Consider the following 27,035-nt stretch of genomic DNA (forward strand, 5'->3'; position numbering starts at 1 on the left):
GCAACCATAGTGGGAGGAATATATGCACTATGAACACTATAAACCAGTGTTTTTTATTGGCTCAAACTAATAAATGCAATATAATTCCACACGGGGTCTGAGTATTTTGCTACTGAATTCTCACATAATTTATATTGATTTTATTGTTTTATTTTCCGAATACCTTAAGGTAAATGTGCATTGTGCAATACAAATGTGTAATTTATTTTATTAAAAGATAGATTCTAGTTTTAACCTTAATAGATTCACTCCCTGTACATATGTAATCTGATTCTGCATAAATTGCACTACCAGTTATAGAATTGTGCTGTGACATTAAAATTATGGCTCACAGACTTTTCAAGTCTCTGTGACATAATGTAATGTGTTCCAAGCTAAAGAAGAATTTCACAGACATTTCTGATACATTGAGATCTCTGTTTTTTTTTCTTAATGTGAATTATCACAGACACATTAAAGCAGATATATATTATATAAGTTTATTTGGGGAAATATAAAAAAAGGTCTTAAGCATATAAGGCATAGAAAGAGAAAACAAAAGTAGAGAAGAAAAAGGTGACATGAGTTTTCTCAGAATCATATTGGTTTAGTCACATTTTCCTTCTGTGGTTCCACCTTAGTTGAAGCGGGATATCTCTGATCCACAAAGCAATGTCTCAGAGTAGTGTAACATGAATACCTTTCTCAATCTAAACCTTGAAATGCTGTACTCTTCAAAAGAAAGCCACTCACCTCAGCCTCTTGATCCAGAAAGATCACATATCATTTAGAAGGAATTCAGTTTTATTTATGTGTTAACTTAGACTACAAATCGTATCATCAATCACAAATTCAGATGTAGAAAATATACCTTTATGTTTTCATAACTTTTGTCTTTATCTTGACATCCTCCCCATTTAGGCAGGTGGCAAGAGTGAAACAAAAACAATTTAATTAGGTTAAAATTAGGGTTCTCCTCATTCTTCTATTCATAGATTGTGTCTGAATTTCAAGGATTATATGCCTCTTCAATTAATTGGAAATCAAAGTGAAGGATTTCTGCTCTTAAGATCTTCAGAAGAGGACTTCTCAAAACTTTTTTTAAAATACTATTTTATACTAGTGCTTCAAAAAGTTGTAATTTTTGAATCTAACCAACCTTTCTCACCAGATTTTCTTGGTAATACAATTAAACAAATTATGTCAGCTATCTATCATAATTTCCTATATCCAATCTATACATCAACATGCATACCAAACTAACAACAGAATCAGATTATTGTGTTGATAGACGAGGACAAGGCAACAAAAGAACAATGATCCAAAGAGAAGGACAACACATAAACACACATGCACACACACGTGCACACACACGCGCACACACACGCACACATATGCACACACACAGAGACTGCATACATGCACACACATGCACACAGACATACACGCACACACACAGACACACATGCGCACACAGATGCACACACACATGCACACACCCACACAAATGCACATGCACACACAGACGCACATGCACACACGTGCACACACACAGACATGCACATTCACACTTGCGCACACACAGGCACACACACAGGCACACACACACGCAGACACATGCACACATGCACATACGCACACAGGCACACGCACACATGCAGACACATGCACACATGCAGACACATGCACACATGCAGACACACGCACACACACAAAATATAAGCTTCAAGTTTGAATGCAAGTTATGTTCTAAACAGGTATAATAATTGTTTGGCTTACCATGAGAAAAATGTTTAACTTTCCAAGTGACCTGGCCAAGCTACTTAGTTTCTCTGTGTTTCAGTTCGTTCTCTAAAACAGGGCTCTTCATTCGATTGTTCAGTTATTCAGTCATTCAAACTTTGACAAATATTTCTTGGTGAACTACCTACCACATGCCAAGCACACACAGTTCTAGAGGCTAAAGATGTAGCAGTGAATAAAATGTCAAAATCTGTGTTCTCTTGTCAATTGCATCCCAGAAACAGAGGAGAGACAGGTAATAAACAAATGTACAAATACATGTATAATACATCATGCAGCAATAAATAATACGAAGAAAAATAAAGCAGAGTGAGGGGCATAGAGAACGATGGCAGGTTTTTATTTTATTAAGAGTGGTTGAAGGACGCTCTTACGAAAAGGCGGTATTTGAGTAGAGAACTGAAGGAAGTGAAAGGAAGTGGGGGAGCAAGCCAGTGGGCATGGGGCAAAAATGGGCAGAGAACTTCTGTGGAAAGGAAACAGCTAACTCAAGCGCCCTGAGGTGCTATTTTGCTTGATATGTTCAATAAAGTGGATGCAGCTGAACTTGACTGAGAGCAAGGAAGAGTAACAGGAGATGAAGAGAAGGCAACAGTGGGAAGCCAGGGTCTGTAGGGTCATTGACTGTGATAGCAGATGGGAGGCCAGGCATGGTGGCTCACATCTATAATTCTAGCGCTTTGGAAAGCTGAGATGAGAGGATTGCTTGAGATCTGGAGCTCAAGACCAGTCTGGGCAACATAGTGAGACCTCATCTCTACAAAAAATTAAATAAATTAGCTAGTGTGGTGGCACATGCCTGTAGGCCCAGTTACTTGGGAGGCTGAGGCAGGAGGATCACTTGAGCCCAGTAGTTGGAGGCTGAGTGAGCTATGATTGTGTCGCTGCACTCCAGCCGGGGTGACAGAGTGAGACCTTGTCTCAAAACAAGCAAACAAACAACCACGCAAAATTTAAAAAGTAATAATGATATGGGATCTCACTTGGAATAAGATCTGTTGGATGGTTTTGAGCAGAGCAGAGACATGAGCTATAATAGTGTCTGCACCATAGGTTAAATGTTTGTACACATGTTTTCTTCTTTTTTTCCTCTTCCTTTTCATCTTCTTTCTTTGCTTTCTCTTCTTTTTAAAACATTCTCTTTTTTTTTGGAAATGGAGTCTCATTCTGTCGCCCAAACTGGAGTGAAGCGGTGTGATCTCGGCTCACTGCAACCTCCCTCTCCCAGGTTCACACAATCCTCCTGCCTCAGCATCCCAAGCAGGTGGGATTACAGGCACACACCACCACGCCTGGCTAATTTTTGTGTTTCTATTTTTAGTAGAGACGGGATTTCATCGTGTTGGCCAGGCTGGTCTCAAACTCCTAACCTCAAGTGATCCACCCACCTCAGCCTCCCAAAGTGCTGGGATTACAGGCGTGAGCCACCATGCCTGTCCCATTCTTCAGTTTATATGAAATGTTTCACAAAGTTTGCATGTTATCCCTGTGCAGGGGTCATGCTAATAATCTCTGTGTCATTGATGTACAATTTTAGTATATGTGTTGCAGAAGCCAACACTCTTTTTATTTTCTTCCCCCAGTCATCCGCCTGGCCCACCTCCTCCTTCCTCTTTCTTTTGTGTTATTTTTTCTGCTTCTTTGTTCTAACCCACAGTTAGAACTGAGTTTGCATCCTGGCTTTGCCACTTGCCAGATGCCTTATTTGCATGTCATAGTGGAGGCCCTATGTGAGTGACTCTGGAATATCACAGGGAATATATAAAAAGACATGAACCAGCAAGTGTTTTTGAGAACCTAAGCTGCCAGGATCAATATCTGGCATCTTGTTCTTCTAACAATGGGACTGTAACTTGCCTTCTAACTTATCTTCACAGCAATGAGCCTGATCTGATTTCAGATCTGATGCTTTCCCTCCAGCCAGCTTACATTACCTTTTAATGTTTTGTCTCCACCTTAAGTCAATGCACTCTTGTTACAATGCTTGGAAAACGTTCCCTTCACACTCAGCCCACATATCTTTCCAAACCTTATGCCATCTTTTGGTCCCTCAGTCTAGGTTTTCTTTTGATCTTTGCACCAACAGTTCTACAATTTACATGGTGGTAAGAAAGGCAAAAGATATAAATATTTAGATTCTGAGGAGCCTGTCAAACAAATATATGGAACAATCTTCCTTATGATTAAGCAGATTAAAAGAAAGTTTTCTAGGTGATTAAATCTGGAAATTTCTGTAACTTTTGTAATAAAAATCATATCAATTGTGTTTACTGACATTCTCTATAAATAGAGGTAAGGTGACTTGTCAAATTGTTTTACTACGGAGTTAATTCTACCCCTGAGTTTATGTATGTGTCCAAGTAACATATTTTAGATAATTTTTGGAAGGTGTCAAACATGACTAATGTATGATATGGTAATTATTGATCCCTTTAATCTATTGTTAATTACTTCAGCTGTACCTTAATTCATAGTTAATACATTGTTTTATTTTCTTTGCTTTTCCCTTCTTTATTTAAAACCAGATGCTTTATTTTAACACACCATAAAAGCTCAGTGCAATTCAGGTGTGTTTATAAGTGTTTCTTCCTGCTGCTTTTACACGAATCAAATAAATGTATTTGGCTGGGCATGGTGGCTCACGTCTGTTATCCCAGCAGTTTGGGAGGCAGAGGTGGGTGGATCACTTGAGGTCAGGAGCTTGAGACCAGCCTGTCCAGCATGGTGAAACCCTATCTCTACTAAAAATACACAAAAATTAGCCAGGCTTGGTGGCGCATGCCTGTAGCCCCAGCTACCTGGGAGGCTGAGGCAGGCTAATGGCTTGAACCTGGGAGGTGTAGGTTGCGGTGAGCCGAGATCACACCATTGCACTCCAGCCTGGGCGACAGCAAGAATCTGTCTCAAAAAAATATAAAATAAATAAATAAATAAATAAATAAATAAATAATAAATAAATAAGTGTACTTGAGATAATTTCTATGATAAAATTTATTTATTTTCCATACCTTGTCAACATTACATGAATTATGGCCTATTTTTTTTTAAATTCTGTTAAAAATTCTGTAAAATTGATTAGGTTAAGGTTTCAGGATAGAGACTGATCTAAGTGGCTTTTTGAAAAATACATAATATTGTTAAAATGGCAATAAACCCTAGACTGATTTCAGATTCAACACAATTCCTATCAGAATCCTAACTGGTTTCTTTGCAGAATTTGACAAACTGATGCTAAAATTGATAAGGAAACTCAAGGGACCTATAATAGCCAAACCAAACATAAAAGAAAACAAAGTTGGAAGATCACACTTTCTGATCGCAAAACTTACTATAATGCTTTTTTCACTTGTGGATATTAAAGTAACGTTAGGTGGTGGTAAAATTAGCCTATTACCTCTTCTCTTCCTCTTTTTTTCTTTTTTTTTACATCTCCTCACTACACAATTTTAGTCAATAGTATTGTCTTTCGTAGTGTTTACCTCTGTACTTTTAAATATGCTGAGACTTCTGTTACTTGAATTGCCCTCTTTATATGATATATTAAATATTTTGAGTCTTAGCTACTATAGATAGGGGAATTGGAATATATGTTTTATTTTCCTTCTATTTCCCTTTTTCACTTCAATTTTTTAAAACAGATTTATAATTTCCCTTTAGCTCTTTGGGCACATTTAAGACAGTTGTTTTAAATTTTTTTGTCTGGTAAGTGCGATGTCTAGGCTTCCTCCCAGCCAGTTTAGGTCAATTTGTTTTGTTCCTTTGAATGAGTCATGTTTTCCTGTTCCTTATATACCTTGTGATTATTTTGTTGTTGTTGCAAATTGGGCATCTCGTTATTATAATGCAATAACTCTGAAAATCAGATTTTCCCCATTCTTCAAGACTTTCTATTTTTTTAATTGTTAAAAGCTTCAGTAATTCATCTGTTTTGAGACATTTTTAAACTATGCAGCAATTATTCTTGTTATATGTACTCATTGAAGCCTCTGTTCCTTTAGCTCATGTTCAGCAAATGCTTTGAAAGAGATTTCCTTGAATGCCAGGAGCTGAAACAGACAAATAAACAAAAACACCCCCTTGCCACACACACACACACACACACACACACACACAAGACTGAAAAGGAAGAACAACTACCTCTCCCAGTCTACACTAACGTACTTCATGCAGGGGTAGCCATTCACCGGTTAGCTAGGCTTGCTTTGATGCTAGGTCTCACCTTGAGGTGAAAGCTTAAGGTCTTCTCAGGACATTTCTGAGCATGAATCTTGGCTGGACATGCACTTGTGACTCTCTAAAATCCCCTGTGTATGTAAGCAGTTGCTATTCAATGTCCTAATTTCCCAGAGTCTTACCCCAGCTTCTCCTCTGGGCCTTAGATGGTCTATTGTGTGTGATCTCTTATCCCAAGCATGTGTGGGTTTGTAGTTCCTTACAGCTTTTATGAGGACCTCTTTCTTTGCCTGTATTCCAAATTACACCAGACAGGGACTAGCACATCAGTTCTTCAAATAACCTCCAACCAGGGTTAGAACAGATATGCCCAATAATTTGCAAATAAGGTATGTTCTGCTCCCTTCAATTTGAGGATGAGGGGAACTAGAAACTGAGCTGCTTTTTCCAATACCAAGATTGCCACTGGGCCAGGGACGGAGTGGAGAAAGTAAAAACACTACAAAATGTCTCCTACCGTTTTGGAGATGTCTTCTTCTTGATTTGGTGTTTGCTTGGTTGCTACAAACCTTTGTTTTTAGAGCTCATTCAAAGTTGGTTTAGATCATTTCAGGGTGCTTTGTTGTTGTTGTTTTTTAACGTTTCTTTGGAGGAAAAGCATTTGGAGCTTTTTAGTCTGCCCTTCTGCTGATGTTGGATTCTATAGAATTCTTAACTTTCCAAATAATTCCATTTGTTTTCATGTTTATATGCATCTTCTGGTATTTTATGTGTAAAAAGATGTGCTGGGAATAAAATAGTTATAGAATGCATTGTTTATTATCTAGAAGTTTAGCTTTATTCCTCACTGAGCCATGAGTAGAATGTTAAATCCTAATGACTCAGGCTCAATGATAACATTTGTCTGTAGAAATTATTTATAAAATACTTCCTGATTTTGGTAATATTTGTGTACAACAGCTTACATTGCTGTGCTTGATGTCCCTGTAGAGTTGGTAAATATACTTCAAATACTTTATATATACTTCAAATACTTTATATATACTTCAAATATCACTTATAATTATTTCAAGTCATAAAATTATTTGCTTTCATTTACAAATATATGTATTTGTTGACTTTTTAAAAAATATATTTTAAAATACCTAGTAGTATTGACTTCATGTTTGAAATCCTTTTTTATGTTTTTAAGGAATTCTTGTATTTTTTCTTTTAGAAGAAATTACACTTTTTTTCTGAGAAACGATAATGTGTGGACATAGGAACTGTCTTTGTGGAGGTAATTTTCTTTTCTTTTTTTTTGAGACAGAGTCTCACTCTGTCGCCCAGGCTGGAGTGCAGTGGCACAATCTCGGCTCACTGCAAGCTCCGCCTCCCGGGTTCACGATCTCCTGCCTCAGCCTCTCCGAGTAGCTGGGACTACAGGCGCCCGCCACCACGCCCGGCTAATTTTTTTTTTGTATTTTTAGTAGAGACGGGGTTTCACCGTGGTCTCGATCTCCTGACCTCGTGATCCGCCCGCCTCGGCCTCCCAAAGTGCTGGGATTACAAGCGTGAGCCACCGCGCCCGGCCTATGAAGGTAATTTTCAAAATCATGTTGACTTAATCAACCCAATTAATGTTGTAATTATGAAATATCCTCACAAGTAGGCTTTAAAGTTGGTTTTGCTTCCAATTACATTTTCAATTAACTAAGAAGTGCTTTATGGATAAAAATTTGTCCAAATAAGACCTTTGAGAATAAAGGGGTCATTTTGGAGAATGTCAACCAAGCACTTTCAAAGGATTATTTTAATAATGACACAAGGGTAAACAGAGAGAGGTGAGCTGCTCTATGGTGTTGACTGCTCATAGTAGTGTGCTAGAATGTCAATGCCCAACCGAGTCAATAACCACTTAATATGATAAATCTTTCTGCATGTATCTTTTATAAAAAACAGGAACATAGAAAGGTATAACGAGATAATCATAATGTTCCTGTTTTTTAAAAGGTATTATGTTTCTGTTTTATTAAAAAGATATTATTATAATAAAAATGATATATGCTTATTATTAAAAATATAAACATTGAAAACAAGTATAAATAACAAAACACATATCATCCCCAAGTTCCACCAATCTGAACTATCCCAGCTGGGGATCCTTTCCATTCTTATGGTAGCAAAGTTTCATCCTCCACTCAGCCTAGTGCACTGAAAGATGAAAAGCTGTGTGTGATCTTCCTACCTAAGCTGAGGTCTCAAGGTGAACCTTGAAAACTTCTGCTCCCAGCAGTTTCCTAGTCTCGGTGGTTTTATCTTTGTAATTTTCGTCACAGCAGCTGTCAGCTTATCTCAGAATTGAAGGCTATTGGTAGGAATATTCAGGATTTAAAAAATAATTTCTATTCTTTTCTCAGTACTCTCTCTTTGAGGTGGGATGGAGGTCAGAAGCTATGCTACATATAAAATCACAAGACTTTTGTTTATTTACTTTGGTGTTTGTTTCTTTTTGAAGTTGGGGAGGTGCATATGACTAAGCTTCATTTCTTGTTTGATTGCAACTGGTAAATTTATTTTACCTGGTTTTATTCTACATTATGATGAATTCAGCTTGAGATAAAACCATTTTAGATTTATCTAGATGCATACATATTAGGCTGTTATACTCTAGCTTTGTGTATCAACATCAAAAATCTGGGTGGTAAAAGCAAAAGCTAATCTCTTACCTCTTACCTTAACCACATACATTTTATTGATATCATGTCTAGAATCCATATGTTTTCCATACTAGACATTAAGAATTATCTGTCTTCAGTTCATGAAAACAATGGTAGTGTTAAAAATATTACCCCAATTTTTAAAATATATCAAGGATGAGTTATACATTTATTTAGCACCTACTTAGTCTTTTTATTTCTTTTTCTTCTTACTGTCTCTTTAATTTATACACAGATGTTCTAGCTGGAGAAAATAATGACAAAAATCTTTTTTTTATTGTCTTTTTTTATTATTATACTTTAAGTTCCAGGGTACATGTGCACAATGTGCAGGTTTGTTACATATGTATACATGTGCCACGGTGGTGTGCTACACCCATTAACTGGTCATTTACATTAGGTATATCTCCTAATGCTTTCCCTCCCCCCTCCCCCCACCCTACGACAGGCCCCGGTGTGTGATATTCCCCTTCCTGTGTCCAAGTGTTCTCATTGTTCAATTCCCACCTATGAATGAGAACATGTGGTGTTTGGTTTTTTGTTCTTGTGTTAGTTTGCTGAGAATGTTGGTTTCTAGCTTCATCCATGTCCTTACAAAGGACATGAACTCATCCTTTTTTATGGTTGCATTGTATTCCATGGTGTATATGTGCCACATTTTCTTAATCCAGTCTATCACTGATGGACATTTGGGTTGGTTCCAAGAATAATGACAAAAATCTTAATGTTACAACAACACTTCTATATAATAAATATTTTCTTCCAAAATTAATTGCAAATTTAGACAGGATTTGTTTCCATTAGAGAATACCAAAGAAAATGTTTTAAAAACATTAATATAAATAATCGTAAATATTTTAAAACTGTACTTAAGATTTTTTGGGTAATGCAGGAGTTTTCTTTTCCATGAAAGTACGGATTTTTAATTTCTGTGTGAGAATAGTGAAGAGGAAAAGGATGTCTAGACATTCTTTCCATATTAATGAGTAGTGAATCATAATATGATTTGGATATTTTTTTGATGCGAGGATGTGGCCAAGATCTTCAGGAAAAAAAAAAGCACCATACCTGAAGGCAAGGGAAATGGTAGACAAAGATCCTAAAAAATGACTCTGTAAACCAAAATTGTAGTCAAAAATTTATTAAATAACCTAACAGAGCTAGAAATAAAAATAAACTAGGCAAAATTCCTACCTAGAAAGAAAAAAGTCTATGTCAGAATTTGGAGAAAGTAAAGAAAAACCAGAGCTCTAGAAGCAAAAGCATTCAAGCGAACAGCATTCAAACTAAGGATTTAGATTATTTTATATCACGGTGGAATTTACTGGAGAAAAGGAAGGTTTTACTGAGACACCACGGAAAATACTTTTATCAAGAGAAGCAAAAAGACAAAAATATGAGAAAATGAAAGGTAAACACCAACTATAATTTAAAATAGGATGATTACCTGGAAACTTGAAACAATAACTGTTGTGCTCATGTGTTCATGTGGTTGTCTACTTGAACCAGCAAATAAGGTGAGGAGGAACATGTGCAACTATCATAAAATCAAAGTATGGAAAAAGTATGGAATCCAGGGGCAAGACCTTATTCAGTGTGAATAAGAAAAGGAAGCAAATTAATCTAGTCGACAAATCAGATGAGGATTCTGCGTCCTATCAGTGACACTGATTGCAAATGCTTCTTCAATTTGTGTCTCAGCTGCTGAAGGACAAGATATGTATCTCTATATTGGACCAGTTATCTCTTCTCCAGTTCATATTGATTTTCTCTTCTTCTTGTAAGTTTGCTGAAGGCAAAAGTAACAATTGCAACCACCTGTATTTTAAACAAAATGTGACATTTAAAAAAACTCTTAACCTAAAGTTAGCAGGAATGGATCTCTGTGTCATCACAGTCCCATTTTATACTCCTCCGTCTTGCTATTTACTATATGGAAATTAATGATCCAGCATTTTCTCTAGGAATGCAACTAGAAAAAGGAGGTGAGAAGCTGGTACAGTGACGGTGAAGGGATATGTGGCCACACAGTTCTTCTTCTGGTCATGCCAAGAGTTACTTTGAGTCAAACTCAAAGGCCTGAAAAACTATCACTCAAATTGACCCAGCACTGAAAACATCAGTTTCCTGTTCCTTCTCATGTACCTTCCTGCAGTTTATAAGCCAGAAATGTAATAGCTAAATTTCTCAGCCTGATTTGCATTTAGGATTTTGGCCACAATTTAGGTTCCATCCATCAGGTGCCTTTGTACATGCCTTAGAAGGCAGAAGTGAGGCAGAGGCCTGGTTTGTGTTTCTCATATGCTTTTCTTCTGGAAAGAACTATATTGGAGGTGCCTTATTTTTCTGCAGTTTCTTCCTGCGAATTGATGCTTCTTGGTTGTGGCTTTGTCCTGATGGGGGTAGTTTGGTAAGTGTAGTAGTGGTGGTTTACTCCTGGAGCCAGTTGCTGTAGATCTAGCTCCCATGGTGACATTGTTCTGCAGTGTGGCTCAATGTCACTTCCTACATATCCAACTTAGAATGTGTTTCCTCAGGCTTCTCAACAAGTCTGTAAACAATTAATACTCTTAATTAATATTTTTGCTAAAACTACTTGAGGTATAGTCTGTTCTCCTTGAACCCTGACCCATACTGTCTCCTATTCATTGGTGAGTCCAAATATCTAATACTGGTCCAAACAGTGCAGTTAAATATTGATGGTATTAAATATTGGCTAAAATATTCATAGCACTGAAAAGCTGGCTGCTGAAATGTGTGCATTAGCAGGTATTACTAGTATGCATGGCTGGCAGCGAGATAATAAGTGTCCACTGCTAAACCATTTCCCAGCTATTGCTTTGGATTGAGACATAGGACAATTTCTCAGGTTTCAAAGACATGGTTGAATTGTCATTCCAGTTCAAATGTGGATTGCAAGCTCTCTTGTGTGTATGAATGTATGCAGTAGGCAGTTAAAATAGGCATTTAGGATGATTAGAAGTCTCATCAAGAAACCTATTCCTTTTGTGACAGGGAGACCTCTAAGATGGTCCTCAGTGATCCCAATATCCTAGGATTCATACTCTTAGGTAATCTCTCTTTGAACGCAGGCCAGAGATTGGGACTCTATTCTAACCAACAGAGCATGACAAAGTTGAGGAGGTGTGACTTCTATAATTTGGTTACAAAATACTGCAATTTCCATGTTGTTTGTTGACTCTACTGCTTTTTCAGCTTCTACTATTTGATGAAGCAAATTTTCATGTTGAGCATGCCCATACAGCAAAAATCTGAGGGCCTCCTCCAGCCAACAAGTTAGAGAGGAACTGAGGGCCTACTCCAAGAACCCATGAAGAACTGAGTTCTACCTGCAACCGTGCTAGCTTGGGAGCAGATCCTTACCTGGTTGAGCCTTGCAATGATTATAGGCCACTGGCACCATTATTATAGCCTGTAAAAAACCCTGAAATAGAACAGATTTCTAACTGAAAGGAACTGAGAGATAATAAATATGTCTTCTTTTAAGCCACTAAGTTTTGCCATAATTTGTTAGTCAGTAATAGATACTTGTTGCTTAGTTTTATTTAGCTGTACTAAATTGGTAGTTTGTTCATTGAAAAAGCACCTGATGTCTCTGCTGGCACGCAGGGAGTGTAATAGCTTCCAACTCTCTTAGTTTAGAATTGCAAAGATTAAAAATATTTGAAACAAGATGGAGAGACTTCTGTTATTTTAGCGAAGCATTTGAAAATTGGAAGCTCTATTGGTTAAGGATGGGTTAAGAATATTCACTTCGAAAAAGACTGTTCTCTTTCTCTCTCATTTCCCCTGGTCTCTCAGGCCAACTATCTCAAAATTGTCAATGGTATGTTTGCATTATTTTTATCATTATTTTCTGAAACATCTTTTCTGCTTTCACATGATAACTATGCTTACATTTCCCCAGCTGCTTTTTGAACTTCTTTCCAAGTGAACAAGCTATGAAAACTCTACTTTTCTACCCCCCCCAACTTTCTGTCTCCCCCTCTCTCTGACTCTTGCACTCTGTCCCCATTTCTCCCATTTCCGGCTGCAAGGAAAGACGGTATCTTAGTCTTTGAAGGGAGAGTCACTCTAAGCCAGGATAAAAGCATCCGTAGCAGGCCAGCATCATTTTGAGTAGGACCATTGTCAGACTCAAGAGCTGAACTCAGGCGTTTGGGGTTTATGAGGAGAGACTTCCAGGTACCAGCTGTGCATAGTGTCAGCATAGGGAGGTCATGTAATTATATCCAGCGTCCCCAACTGTCTGCTGTCTAGTTCCCATTTAAGAGGAAATGTCACACTGCTTACCCCAAAAGTACCTGCACTCCAGTTCCAACATGTGAGTGGGAGCTACAAATGTCATAAGTTTTCATGACAGTTTTTGGTTATCTCATGAAGATTTCTGCTCAATAATGGTCACAACATCTGAATCTCTTAGAAGATTCCTGGACTCCTGGTGAAGTGGGTATGTGATCGAAAATGGACTCTCATCTGTACTTTTGGGGTTGAACTGGGTAGTTTAACATCCTTAGCCTAGGGAGAAGGCAAAGTAGATACCACTGAATAATAACCAAGCCTGAATTCCATGATGTGATAGAACATAGTTAACACAATTCACTGGAAAGAAATACATATCCCAAAGTGTTCTCATTGAAATAGTCCCAATGGACTGCTAAGGAATGATGATATCAGTGTTCCACTAACCTAGCCTTATGAGGTCAAGCTCCTTTCTGCACCGAGGCCTTTGCGTACAATTTTTCTTCTACTTGGAATTCTTCCCATTCTCTTTAACAGTCTTTTATTCAAGCTAATTTATATTAATTATTGAAGAATCATCTTAACTTTATTGTCTTCCAAACCTTTAATACTGGGTTTGATTTTCCTGTGAGCAGTTACTCAAACTGTGTAACTGGAGAAAATTCACCACTGTTTCCTTCAATACCATCACCATCCCTACCCATCGCTCACTTCCAGGCATGTTGCTTGGGTAGAAGAATAAATGGAAGAATAAAAGACTTACTCTGACTCCCTTTTATGTAAGAAAAAAATAAAAAAATTCCTTGTTCATAAACCTAACCTCATATGCAAAGGGAAGACCTCCCAGTAATTTTAATTTCAGAATGTCTGCTGTGTCTTTATGTAGCTAAGAGAGTCATCAAAAGGTATATGGCTCTGCAATGTACCCAATTTATTATTTGTTTTATATATATCAGGAAGCCTTGGAACATAGGCTTATAAAAAAGAAAAGGTGGCCAGGCATGGTGGCTCACACCTGTAATCCCAACACTTTGGGAGGCTGAGGCAGGAGGATCCCTTGAGACCAAGGGTTTGAGAGTAGCCTGGCAACATAGCAGGTCCCTGTTTCTACAAAAAAAAATAATAATAATAAATAAAAAAACAGTTGGGCGTGGTGGTGAGCACCTCAGCTACTCTGGAGGCTGAGGTGGGAGGATGGCTTGACCCCGGAAGGTAGAAGCTGCAGTGAGCTATGATGGTGCCACTGCACTCCAGCCTGGGCAATAGAGCAAGACCCTATCTAAAAAAATAAAGAAAAAGAGGCCAGGCGCGGTGGCTCATGCCTGTTATCCCAGCACTTTGGGAGGCTGAGGTGGGCGGATCATGAGGTCAGGAGTTCGAGACCACCCTGGTCAACATGGTGAAACCCCGTCTCTACTAAAAATACAAAACATTAGCTGGGTGTGTGGTGGTGGGCACCTGTCATCTCAGCTACTCAGGATGCTGAGGCAGGAGATCGTTTGAACCTGGGAAGTGGAAGTTGCAATGAGCCGAGATCGTGCCATTGCACTCCAGCCTGGGCAACAGGGCAAGACTTCGTCTCAAAAAGAAAAAAAAGAAAAGGGAAAAGTAACAAACGGAAACCACCACTATTCTTTGGCAAAGGATGCTGCCTCTATGAGCAATGGAAGGGGTTGTTTTAGGAAAATAAGTCTTTTTCTTATTGTCAATTTCAGCTTTATGCCCCTGAAAATAATGTGTGTGTGTGTGTGTGTGGTTTATGTATGTGTGATGCATCTGCTTGTTGGGTTCAATAAGTTACCAGCTGGATGAATAACTAGGAAGAAGGAAGCATCTTTGAATACCTCCCAAGGGGATGGTCTCAACTGCTGTGGGAAGATTTGAAAAGTCAGGAGTTTTCTTAGAGAAACATGGATCCAAGGACAGGGAGGAACTGCTAGGAATCGAGGTGCATCCAGAGGTGTCTGCTCTGAAGAATGTAACTCTTGGCAACACTTTTTATTACTATGGTAATGATCATGGTTAACACACAGTTTTCTCTTCTAGGTTGTAATTCCTTTTTCTTTATCCCCCAAACACTTAGTACTATCTTTCGTGCCCTTGTGGTCTTTCGGTTTGGAATCTTGAGACACAAAGGAGGAAGGCAGTAGAGTGGGTTCTCCCACATTTACTGAGTTCTTCGCGGGGCAGCAACACCATATTGTGTGGTGGGTGATTCATGCAGTGACCAGCAGGGAATAGACTTGGAGAAGCAGCTGCTGGTGCAGAAGTAGGTAGACGTATGAAAGCTTCTCTTCCCCAGTATGTTTAAGGAGGGTGGTATCTGAATGGAGATGATTCTCATACTCCAATGAAGTATTTTTGCATATAATTATGTGTTTACCATTTATTTTTTCCCATAGATGCCCCATGAAGCAAAAGTTAGATGAAACTTGCTTATCATTTATTTCTACTTACTAGCATACAGAACACCAAATAGCTTTTAAAAAATGTATTTGTTAAATTAATGAAACAGTAACTATATTTAGGGCTTAAAGTAGGAATATTTTATCACTTTTGGAACTGACCACAAGCTTAATTCTAGTTAGTTGCAATTAGCTGATACTACAACTATTATTTCTTGTAAAAGGCAGTATGACTATCATCAAATTGAAATGATTAGAACATTTATAAACTAAATTGCATGTAAACAGCCAAGTGGGAATGTGTATGGGTAGGCAGTTCAAAGGCAGTCTAACATTAGACCTCTTAGAAGTAGTGGTTAATTATTATTTACCCTTAAGACGTATGCAGTAAATTTTGAAAAGATGGATAAAGGAAATGAAAATCAAATAGATTTCCTAAAGAAAGTAGTCCTAACAAATTAAACTGTTAATGGAATTATAATAAGTTAGTTTGAGTTCAGAGATTACTCTAAAATTATCTTTCTGGATGTAATCACTGCAGTGTGGCACTTTTGAGGCAAATGTCCACTCCGTTTTCAGATCCAAAATGTGATTTAAGAAATGGCCACTAGATGGCAATATATATTGATAAATTCAATCATTTTCATGGTTAGGTCAAAGTTAGCGGTGCACAATCTTCACAAAAATTGTTTAAAAATAAATGGAATGACTCACATCATTTAATATATATGAGAAACTTTAAAAATAGAGTTAAAAATTCTTTCAGGAATTTTGGATTTTTTGGCGTTTTTTGGTTAACAAATATTCTGAGTGGACAACAAAATAGATTGGAAGTTCAGTACTTGTGATGTCAACATGTCTGTTGTGAGATATTGTGGATCCTGAAAAATAATAGTAACATTTTGGTTTATATCCTCTAAATTAGCATATATTAATAGCAGGGTTTAAAAGGCTGATATTAATGTCTATATCCCTTCTTTTCAAAAGGAAGAATGTGTAGAACTTCCCAAATGGAACTCTTTATAAAATATTTCCATACGGAACATTTTTTAGGTCAAGTGCTGTTCTAAGTGAGGATTTTTAAGCATGACAGATAATATCATTTGAAGTATTTGTAGCCACATGAGGAAACAGGAAATACATATAAAGTTAAAAAAGTATATGGAATATGGATATTTCAAATCCAAAGTAATTTTTGAGAAGATTGTAATTTTTAAACTTTGAAAAGTACCTAAAATTAATTGGATAGTTCATACAGCTTTGAAATAAATTATATCCTGTTCTGCAGTGAATAATGGGGAAATAAAAAATCCTATATTAATGCGCAGAAATAACTTGATATAATCAGAATGGATTTTTGCACATTTTAATTTTATCATTATATATGAGGGAAATGGGAGCAGAGACGAGAAACTGGGTATTCCTAAAAAAAGAAGCTCTAAGGCTGTCATGGATAGATGTTTTACATCTTCTCTAAAGCTATAATATTTCTCACTACAAATCATGTTCAGATTGATAAAACTGTGACGCTACAGGATACTACAGCATGAAAGACAGATTCTGTCATGCCCGTTTTACTGGACTAAATTGAGAAATTTCTTGGTGGGGTGTCATTGCAACCACACACACGTGGAGAACTAAATATCACACACACCTTCCCCATGAATGAATTTGCCACCATTTCCATGTGTTAGGCAGGAAAGGATTGAAGTCTGATTAATAACTGCTGGTGGATGTTTTTGAATTAAGCAATCAATTTTGATTTATCGTCCTATGCTGCCATCCTGTGGTTACCTGAGAAATGAATAAAGTGGAGAAATCCAATGTTTAAAAAAATGGTTTGAGCCATCTGCTTCTGCGGCATAATAGAAAAAAGAGACTCAAGCAGATATGTGCTTTCTGTCTCTAGAAAGAATGACATTCACTGGCATTCCCTCATTTATTTTTCTCTATCTTCCGCCCCTCAGAGATAGGTTGAGTTTGAAATAGTTGCTGCATAATGTATGAAGGAGAAAAATCCTGAGAGGACTTAACAGTTCTGAGAAATAATTGTCTCTTATTCTTACATATTTCCATGGGGGGAGGGAGGAAGGACATTTATTTTCACCTTAATTTTCATTTGATCAGGAGAACTCATTCCTTTCTGAACAGTTTGTCTAAACTAAGCTTTGAAAAATATCCATCATATCCACATAGTAATGAAAAAGCGAATGCTGATCAGCGCAGAGCTGGGCTGATTTATTTTGGAATGCCACTACTGCAGGTTTTATTTTTTTTTATCTTAATGAAACATGCTGCTATTATGCAAGTGTTCTTGCTATTACCTGCAGAATAATCTACCCTGTAATGGAATGAAAGTCTCTTTTAGGCAATGCAATGTAGAAATACTTTCACTTATTCACAGCAGATAATGAATTATCTTCTAAAAGGATAGCTTCTCATCATCTATTTATAATTTAAAACAAATGGCTCCCTCTTTCACAGTTGCATTTAATGAAAGGGTAATTTTAAAACACTATGTTAACAATTAACTTAAATAATATTAATATTGGTCATTGTATTAATTGTGAAACCAATTAAAGTCATTAGTATATACCAGGAAGTTTTCTGTTGATAGTTCTATTTTACATAGCTATATGAGGTTTAGTATGTATCTCAAAGTCATAAAGGAAGGAAGTCGAAAGAAAGATAGGATTCTGAACTATTGATTCAGTTTTATGTTTAATTACTCATTCATACAGCTCTGGATATTACATTTCAGGAAACATTAATTATTATAATTTTCATATTAAATACTTATTCCTGGCACTTTTATGTTAAAGTATTAACAAACCATGGCTTTGCCTGATTGAAAGGAAAGCTGTGATACAAACTTGCTAAAGTTTATTTTCCCTCATTTATGCCTTCTAGTTACCTACTAAATTAGGACATTATTTGTTAAATACTACTGTGTTGAAAATCTAGCTGGGAAGAACATTGCCACTAAATAAGCCTTCTATCTTTGGGATACAGGTTGAATTTAGTAAACATTATATTAAAATGCAGTCACCTTATCAATTATAAGTACATAGTTACAATCATGACTTCAAGTTATATCTAATTTCCCTCTAGGAGGAAAAAGTTATATACATAACAAATGAAAGAGGTAAACAACCACTTGCTAAGTAAATAACATAAAGCAATTCTCCATCAAAGCCTCAGTAATTACTTTGTGAACAGGCTGCCCTTAATAAAACAATTAATTAATTTTTCCAAATGAATTATGCAAGCCAATATTTTTTCTTCATTAATGTTTTGTTGAAGTAATTAAGTTTTATTAATGAATAACAAAGAAGGAATTGGGTCTTTATTCTAACTGATAGATATTAATGTGCTTAACTTGAACTAAATGTGTTTCCAGTATGTAATCAAATTTGAATCAATCAAGTCAATTTACCAGTCAAATGTCCTTTTGGAGCTCCAGCTGCTTCCTCTGAAGGCTCTTCACAGCGAACATGCAGAAAGTGACCCAGAGACTCTGTGGTTCTGCCAAGTATCACATCAGTTCTTAATTACAATCCGCTTGATTTTCTAAAGGACGCTACTGGTGCCTCACACAGAACTCTATTATCTGATTCTAATTATGATGAATTTGGATAAAAGCTTAAAATTCGTCACTGTAAAATAAATGACTATTAGCTGAGATGTCAGTTTCCTCTCCAAAGAAGTAAGAGGACAGAAAAAGTCATGCTAGTCTTAGTTCTACAAGAGTATGAATGTAGGCAGGTATTACCCTTCAATTTCCACGAGATGTATGGCCTACAATTCTTAAAAGGGTATCTGAGGCCGGGTGCAGTGGCTGATGCTTGTAATTCCAGCATTTTGGGAGGCCAAGGCAGGCAGATCACCGATGTCAGGAGTTTGAGACTAGCCTGGCCAACATGGTAAAACCCCGTCTCTACCAAAAATAAAAAAAATAGCCAGGCATGGTGGTGCGCACTTGTGATTCCAGCTACTCTGCTTGGGAGGCTGAGGCAGGAGAATTGCTTGAACCCGGGAGGCAGAGGTTGCAGTGAGCCGAGATCATGCCATTGCACTCCAGCCTGGGCAACAGAGTGAGACTCCGTATCAAAAAAAAAAAAAAGTGTATCTGAAAAACAGTGACAAAACTCATTTTGTTTACATATCATTGCTGTCTACCTGGAAACAAAACATATTGGTTACTGAATTACTTTACACATGACATCATGATACAGTCTTACTCCTGAGACAAAGCCTGAGCTCACCCTTATATAATCTGTGGAGTATCTGAACAGGAACACATTCTCCAGATACCTGTATTTGTTAGTGGGTATGTGTTGCTTAAATACCAGTATTTACTGATAACTGAAGTTGTTTTACTTGGTAGTTTTCAAAGAAAATCAATAGATTTAATGCAATTCCTATCAAAATTCCAGCTCTCACATATGCATGCATCTGCGTGTGTGTGTGTGTGTGTGTGTAGACATAGACAAACATATTAATACTAAGATTTTTATGGAAAGGCACAGGCACTAAAACAGCTAAAAATATCTTATAGCTTTTCTGTCTTGTGATTTACCTAATGGACAGACTTCATTGCTACTACTCCTATGAAGGTTACATTTTCCCATTACTGGGGTCTGGGTCTCTTTCCATCTTACTCTCCTTAGAGCAGGCCAGCATTCTTTGAATCAACAGAAGCTCCACTCTACAGAGGTGACTGTAACACCAGTGATATTTCTCACTTGTCTCCATTTTTTAGAAAGAAACTTCCACATTTCTCATCAATAGAACTTTCTATTTTCCAGCTTGGTAGTCCTGAAATGAAGCATCAAAAGTTTTTAATTATGGGGCACCACACAAAAGATGATGATAGCATATCAAAATCAACATTTTACTCCTGAAAGAGCAAGGAGTGCTTTGCAGTTCATTTAGGAAAGCTTGAGCAGTTCAAGTTTGGTTGTGTTTATATTATGACATTTATAATGACAAGCCATCTGGATGAAAAATAGAAGTTCTGTGAATTAACCAGATGTGTCCAAATATCTGAATTTGCAGCATCAAAAGACTGACAGTTTTTATCTGAAGCTAATTAGCTCTTGCCTGGCTGTTAGATTGGAGGATTATTACACAGTCAATGGTGTGCATCTCTCAGGTGACATTTAGCTATCATCCCTTGATTGTAAAGAGTTGGTAGAGAGCTACTAAGAGTGGGGCCTTGGGAGTTAGACAACACCTGGTTTGAATCCCACTTCTGTCACCTGTTAGCTGGGCACCTTTGAGCAGACTATGAAACTTCACTCTTCAAATTATGAAAACTCTACAGTACAAAGATTTTAATCATGAATACCTTCTAGAGTGGATATGAGAGTTAATGCAATATAGGCATCATCTGGCATAAAGTATTAAATATGAGGTATATTTATTGTATGCATTGGCTTTTTATGTGTATAGATTTAGGGGTATGAGTGTAGCTGTGTTACACAGATATCTTTCATAGTGGTGATATTGGGGTTTTTAGTGTATCCATCACCCAAATAGCGTACATTGCACCCAAGAGTGAATGCATGCCTTTTTATCCACCTATATTAATGTTTTAATGGCAAGGACTAATTTAATATCTTCCGCAGTGCCTAATATGCAGAAAGTACTCAGTAAATATTTGTTATATTGGATAAATAAGTGTAACAAAATGCTATGTTACATCAGTTACTCCTTTCAATATAGATTAGGTTTTTAAGTCCTCCAAGTTCCACCTCTGAGAGCTTCCATAAACTGATTAGTGGTGTCTTCTTTAGGTAAGAAAGTCACAGCAGACACACCTCTTAGAAGAGTAGTTGAGAAAACTCAAAATTTTTTACTCTCAAAATTAAAAACGATGTCAAAATAGTTCATTTTACTTTCTATTACTGTGGATAAAAGTCTTTCCACTGTTGATGAGAACAGTGGGGTTTAGAAATTTGCTGAAAGTTGCCCTGATGACAAATAGAAGTGGGATGTGAACTAGGTACTGTCTAACTCCCGAAGGCTCCACTTTAACTCCTGGCCTCTATTAATACCTCACAATCAAGAAGTGATGGCTAAATGTCATCTGAGCGACACATGATTAATGGCATAATAATCCTTCAATCTTACAGTCAGGCAAGAAACTAATTATCTTAAGATAAAAATTTAGTCAGTCTTTTAATGAAAATGTGGATATTTATATATTATCACATTATATGGCAAAGGCACATCTACATTATAGAACATATCATTTTAACCAAGTTTAAGAAAAATATGTATGAATTTTACTTTATTCCTTCATGTATGCATTCCATATGTACTTATGGTCTCTGAAGCTCTGGAGATGCAGAAGGGAATTACATGCTTCTTGCTTCCAATTTGTAGACTGATAGAGGCAGGAATAACAACAAATAATTAGAATATAACTATAATGTGGTATTGTAGATATGCACAAAATATAAAAGTGGCAAAGAGAAGGAGTGATGAGGTCTACCACAGGGAGGTAAGGACAAGGTCTGGACAGGCATAACAGAGAAGGTGATGCTTAAATTGAGTATGCAAATAGTAGATCTTCAGAATCAGGACCAAGAAGGCCACTGCAGAGAAAGGGAGCATTAAAAGCAAAGACGATGGCACAAAACCCCATGGTCCATTTGATGAACTGCAAATAAATCAGTTGGTTGTGACACAGAAGAGTACAAGGGGAGCACAGGCTATGGTGAGAAATGGCCTTGGATAAATAAGCAGGGGGCAGACGTTGAACTGTGCAGACTCAGTGCTGGAGCCAACAGTAGCCAGTGAAAGTTCTTACATACCGATTTTAAGAAAGATCACTCTATTGGAAATAAGGAGGATTGAAAGACCGAAGACAGAGGAACTAGTTTAAGGACTATTACAATCACATAGTTAAAGGGCGATTTTGGCTTAGATAAATGGTTCTTTGTTCTGTCTACATAGTGAAACATCTTGGGGGTCTTTTTAAACTTATTGATTCCTGGGCTCCACTCTGGATGAATTAAATCAGAATCTGGAGGGCTAGAACTTGGCATTGGTATTAACAAAAAATCCCCCAAGGGATTGTAATATGCAGCAAGTTTTGAGAACCCATGGCTTGGCTTATCATAGTTACATCAGAGATACAGAGTGGGAGTTGAATTTGAGGCATTTTTAAGGTGTGAATTTCAGAGCATACACATTACTGTATGTAAGAATACCCAGAAGATCTTGAAAACTACAGATTCTGAGTCAATAGGTCTGAAGTGAGGCCTGAGATTCTGCATTTCTAACAAGCTCCCAGGTGATCTCAAAGCTTCTTGTCCTTAGACAATACCTTGTGGATGAGGATTATGCATTTTGCATAGGGGAGAGAGGGAGAAAAAACATTAAGAATGATTTATTAATTCTGACGTTGGTGACTAAGGGAATCTGATCATAAGATTTGGAGAAAGATCATGAACTCAGTTTTGAACATATTGAGTGTAAATGTGTCCATAAAAAATCTGAGAGAACATGCAAGTTCTATAGCTTGGAGGAGGTGTCTGTGCAGGAGACAAAGATGTGTGCATCATCAGCCTTCTGAGAATAGTTGAACCACAGGAGTTGATAAAAATGCCTGGGTATAGTGTGGAGTGTGAGGTGGGCTAAAGACAGATCCTGAGAAAAGTAAGAAGAGAAACTAAGGTGAAAAAATAAGATTTTTCCAAGATATAGGAGGATAACCAGTAGGATAATATGTCATAGAAGCCAAGGGAAGAGAGAGGAATTCAATAAGAGAGCAATCAACTCTGACAAAGTCTGCTTGAGGGTCCCCGTAAGATTACTGAAAGAGGCCCACGCAATATCGCAATAAAGAGGTCACAGATGAACCTGTTTAGAGTGGCTCCAGATTCCTTGTTCTGGAAAGCTGACCACTGTGAGTGGACAAGTGGATGAGTACCTGGAGGCAAAGAAGTATTAAAAATAGGAGCATATTTCTTAGCCATGCTGCCTGGGCTGTGGAGGGAAGAGGAGCAGCTAGTTGGGAGAGGTAGTCTCAGGGGGCTAGGGAAGGTTTCTTTTTGTTTTCTTATTTTCTTGTTTTTTTTTTTTTCCTTTTACTAACTAGGTTTGGCATTAAGTTTGATCATCTCTCTTTCTAAGAGTAGGTTTATTATCTCTTTTTAACATATGAAAAAAATACATTTTTATTTGATTTTGGCTTGACTCATTATCTTAGTTTACACTCTTCTCCTAGTTTAAGTCATTAAATACATCCTTAACATCTTCCTGTTACTAATTCTGTCCTTAGTTCCGAGTATAAATTGTTCACAATGGCCTTTAAATTCTTTCAACATTGACAGTCTACCCCGTTCCCTGGTTCCCAGCTTCCCTGACTATTTTTGTTTCCTCTTCTCATGCAAGTCCACCTCACAACATCTGTTCTCAGTACTTTCTTCGTCTCTACTGAACCTGAGCTGGTAGTAATTTACTTACTCAGGGCTGCTCTTTTTACCCAGAGTTCTATAATCTAACACATTACAACAGATTTTTGTCCTTGATTGTACATCAGAATCACTTTAAAAATACAGATGACTGGGCTTCACCCCAAGTCATTTAAATCAGAGCCCCTGAGGTGGGCCTTGGGCCCCAGCATGTATTTCTTGTGTGTGGTTGATGTGGTGCAGAAAGTGCTACCCCAAAATAGGGCTCTTTGGCAATTGAGGAACCAGCAGAAGCAGGAAGGCTACTCTCACTCTTCCTCCTCTGTTATCCCCTGAAGCAGGTCATAAGACCTAGGAAACCTCTCCCGTCTATTCCGCTGCTTCTCCTCTGAACACCCTCATTTGAAAGGTGTCCTGCCCTAAAACTGGAGGAAAGGCATGGCACTCAGAAACACCAAGAAGGATCTGGACAAACAAACCTTGTCAACTTCCCTTCAGTTTCTTACCATTCATACTTCTGCATGACTGTCCATAACAATACATGATTTTCCCTGGGTCTTTCTGTCTTCATTTTTGAAGTCTCCCATGACATGAACAACTGCCTTTTGTCATGAGGAGTCAGCAATGCACCTTATGATGGGTGAGAAATAAATCTGTTCTCCTCTACACAATCAGGTTTGAGAAGCACTGCTTTATAGGCAGTAGAGCATTGTTTCTTCTGCACAGTTTGAAGAAAACCAAAATACCTATTTTAACAAGTTAACAGATTTCTTCATCTATATCTAGATGAACATATTGATCTTAGGAATGTTATTTTTATAATGTCACAAAAACTTACTGAAGGAAGACAGAATGATTACAAGCAGAAAGTGTATGGCTATGATAATTCCTGGAAGGAAGTGTGAATTAAGACAGGAGGGGGAAATGAGGAAAATGTCTGGAAACAATGTCTGAAGATTGAAGAGACTAAACAGAAGCTTGGAAAGATACTATTATCAAACCAGAAGGAGCTGGAAGAGTGACATGAAACTGTAGCTAGGATAGGAGTCCAGGGGAGACAGATGATTTTGTAGAATTCCTATTTATAATAGGGAGAAGCAAGTTAGCTTAGAGTTTCAGGTGGCTGTTAGGAAACAACTATCTCCTCCCAACATGAAGTTATATCCAAATCACAGACTGATATAATTTTGCTTTCATCAAGAACTCAAGAAATACTCAGGCTGGAGCTAAACCATGTTAGGAAGGAGAAAGCAAGGTTTTTCAAATCCTTATCACCTGGTTCTTTTCTAATAATTTGCCAACATATATCTCATTTGTACCCTGAATGCCTACTTCACTGACAAAGATACATCTTCCACTCCTTATAGTTAGTTGCTCCTAATGAAAGAGTAATGGGAAATGTTGAAATATTAAGCTTAATTCCAGGGTGAAACTAAATAGAACTTCCTGTATTTCTTTGGATAACCATGGCATCTATAGACTAGGAAGAATGATTGTTTTGAAGATTTTGGAATATCCAATTTTTTTATTTTGTAGACAACCTTTAGGATACTTGGATATGAATGACAACTTCTCACTTCAAGGTGTAATGATTCATATTAATTTTATGATTGAGATATAGAAGGTTTAAGAGAATTATATTTAAACTTCTATTTCTGGCTGTGCTTGTGACCATTGATTAATTTGAAGAGTTTGTTTCTACTATGGGCATAGATAACGCATCAGTCAGCTGCTAAATGATCACTGCAATTTATACACAGATACTCAGAATTGCATTTAGTAAGTACAAATGACCAATTGAAACCACCAAATTTAAATGGTCTTTCATGACTGAACAATTGCTTAGTTCTCAGTGATATAAAAGCTGAAAAAGTATAATCAACTGGAAAAAAGTTAATTCAGGGCAGAACTAATGGAGTGTAGTTTTGCTCACATTACAATCAATTTTAGTAGTGTTCAGTCTTTATTGAAATTAAAAATGAGAAGGTGTTTAAAATATCTTTTGTTTCCTTAATAGCAATATTACAATGTATCAAGGATAGATGCTAGTAGCTCTTACAATTACATCACATTTATCACAGTAATTATGAATACGCTATTGTGTTTACTGTTGCATTAATTTGATTATAAATGCCAAAAATGGTTTTATGAAATACTTCTTTGTTGGTAAGGAAACATTTCATAAAAGTATATTGAAACATCATAACTTGTCACAACATAATATATAATCATTATAAAAATGAGACGTTAATACTAAGAAAACGAGCAACAATTAAATCTAAGGTATTAGAATTTATTAGACTGATAATTATAATTTACATTGACATAAAATAATTTAGCTTAGAAATTACTAGAAAAGATTTCACTTCTCAAGCATTTTTTTTTACTCTAGAAAAAATGCTTTTTTTGTTTGTGAAGGAAATAATATATTATATCAGTGGTCCCCAACATTTTTGGCAACAGGGACCAGATTTGTGGAAGACAATTTTTCCACAGACCGGTGAAAGAGGATGGTTTCAGGGTGATTCAAGCGCATCGCATTTATTATGCACTTTATTTCCATTATTATTACATGGCAACATATAATGAAATAATTATACAAATCATCATAGTGTAGAATCAGTGGGAGCCCTGAGCTTGTTCCCTGCAACTAGACAGTCACATCTATGAGTGATGGGAGACAGTGACAGATCAGTGACAGATCATCAGGCATTAGGTTCTTGTAAGGAACATACAAACTAGATCTCTCACATATGTGGTTCACAATAGGGCTTGCGCTGCTATGAGAATCTAATGCTGCCACTGATCTGACAGGAGGCAGAGCTCAGGTGGTAATGCAAGCAATGAGGAGTGGCTGCAAATACAGATGAAGCTTTGCTTGCTCGCCTGCAGCTTACCTCCTGCTGTGCGACCAGGTTCCTAACAGGCCATGGACCACTTGATGTCTGTGGCCTGGGGTTTGGGGACCCCTGTATTAAATGACCTATGTTTCTCCTGATAAGATATTCCCATTGACAGTAACTAATTGATTGTCTAGAACTGCCCTGACCAACACTAGTGCCACATGTGGCTTTGAGTACTCAGAATCTGGCCAGTCCAAATCAAGAAATGCTGGTCCAGGTTGTTTTGAAGACAGTATGGCAAAAGGGATGTAAAATATCTTATTCCTATTGTTATGTTGATTTCATGTTGAAATAATAATATGTTGATATATTGATGTAAATAAAGATGAGAACAAGCCTGCAGAGGTGGGCAGCAGTCAGAATAGGACCCTGAGAGTCGTGGGG

The 27,035-nt window shown here is 37.2% G+C and overlaps 1 pseudogene; it reads right to left on the bottom strand.

The window, feature by feature from the left end:
• Positions 1-3,230: 3,230 nt before the first annotated feature.
• On the bottom strand, positions 3,231-3,343 carry LOC116470009 (U6 spliceosomal RNA; annotated as a pseudogene).
• Between the last annotated feature and the right edge of the window lie 23,692 nt (positions 3,344-27,035).

This window comes from Hylobates moloch, unplaced genomic scaffold (genome assembly GCF_009828535.3).
Source record: "Hylobates moloch isolate HMO894 unplaced genomic scaffold, HMol_V3 SCAFFOLD_5, whole genome shotgun sequence".
In the NCBI taxonomy this organism is placed as follows: domain Eukaryota; kingdom Metazoa; phylum Chordata; class Mammalia; order Primates; family Hylobatidae; genus Hylobates; species Hylobates moloch.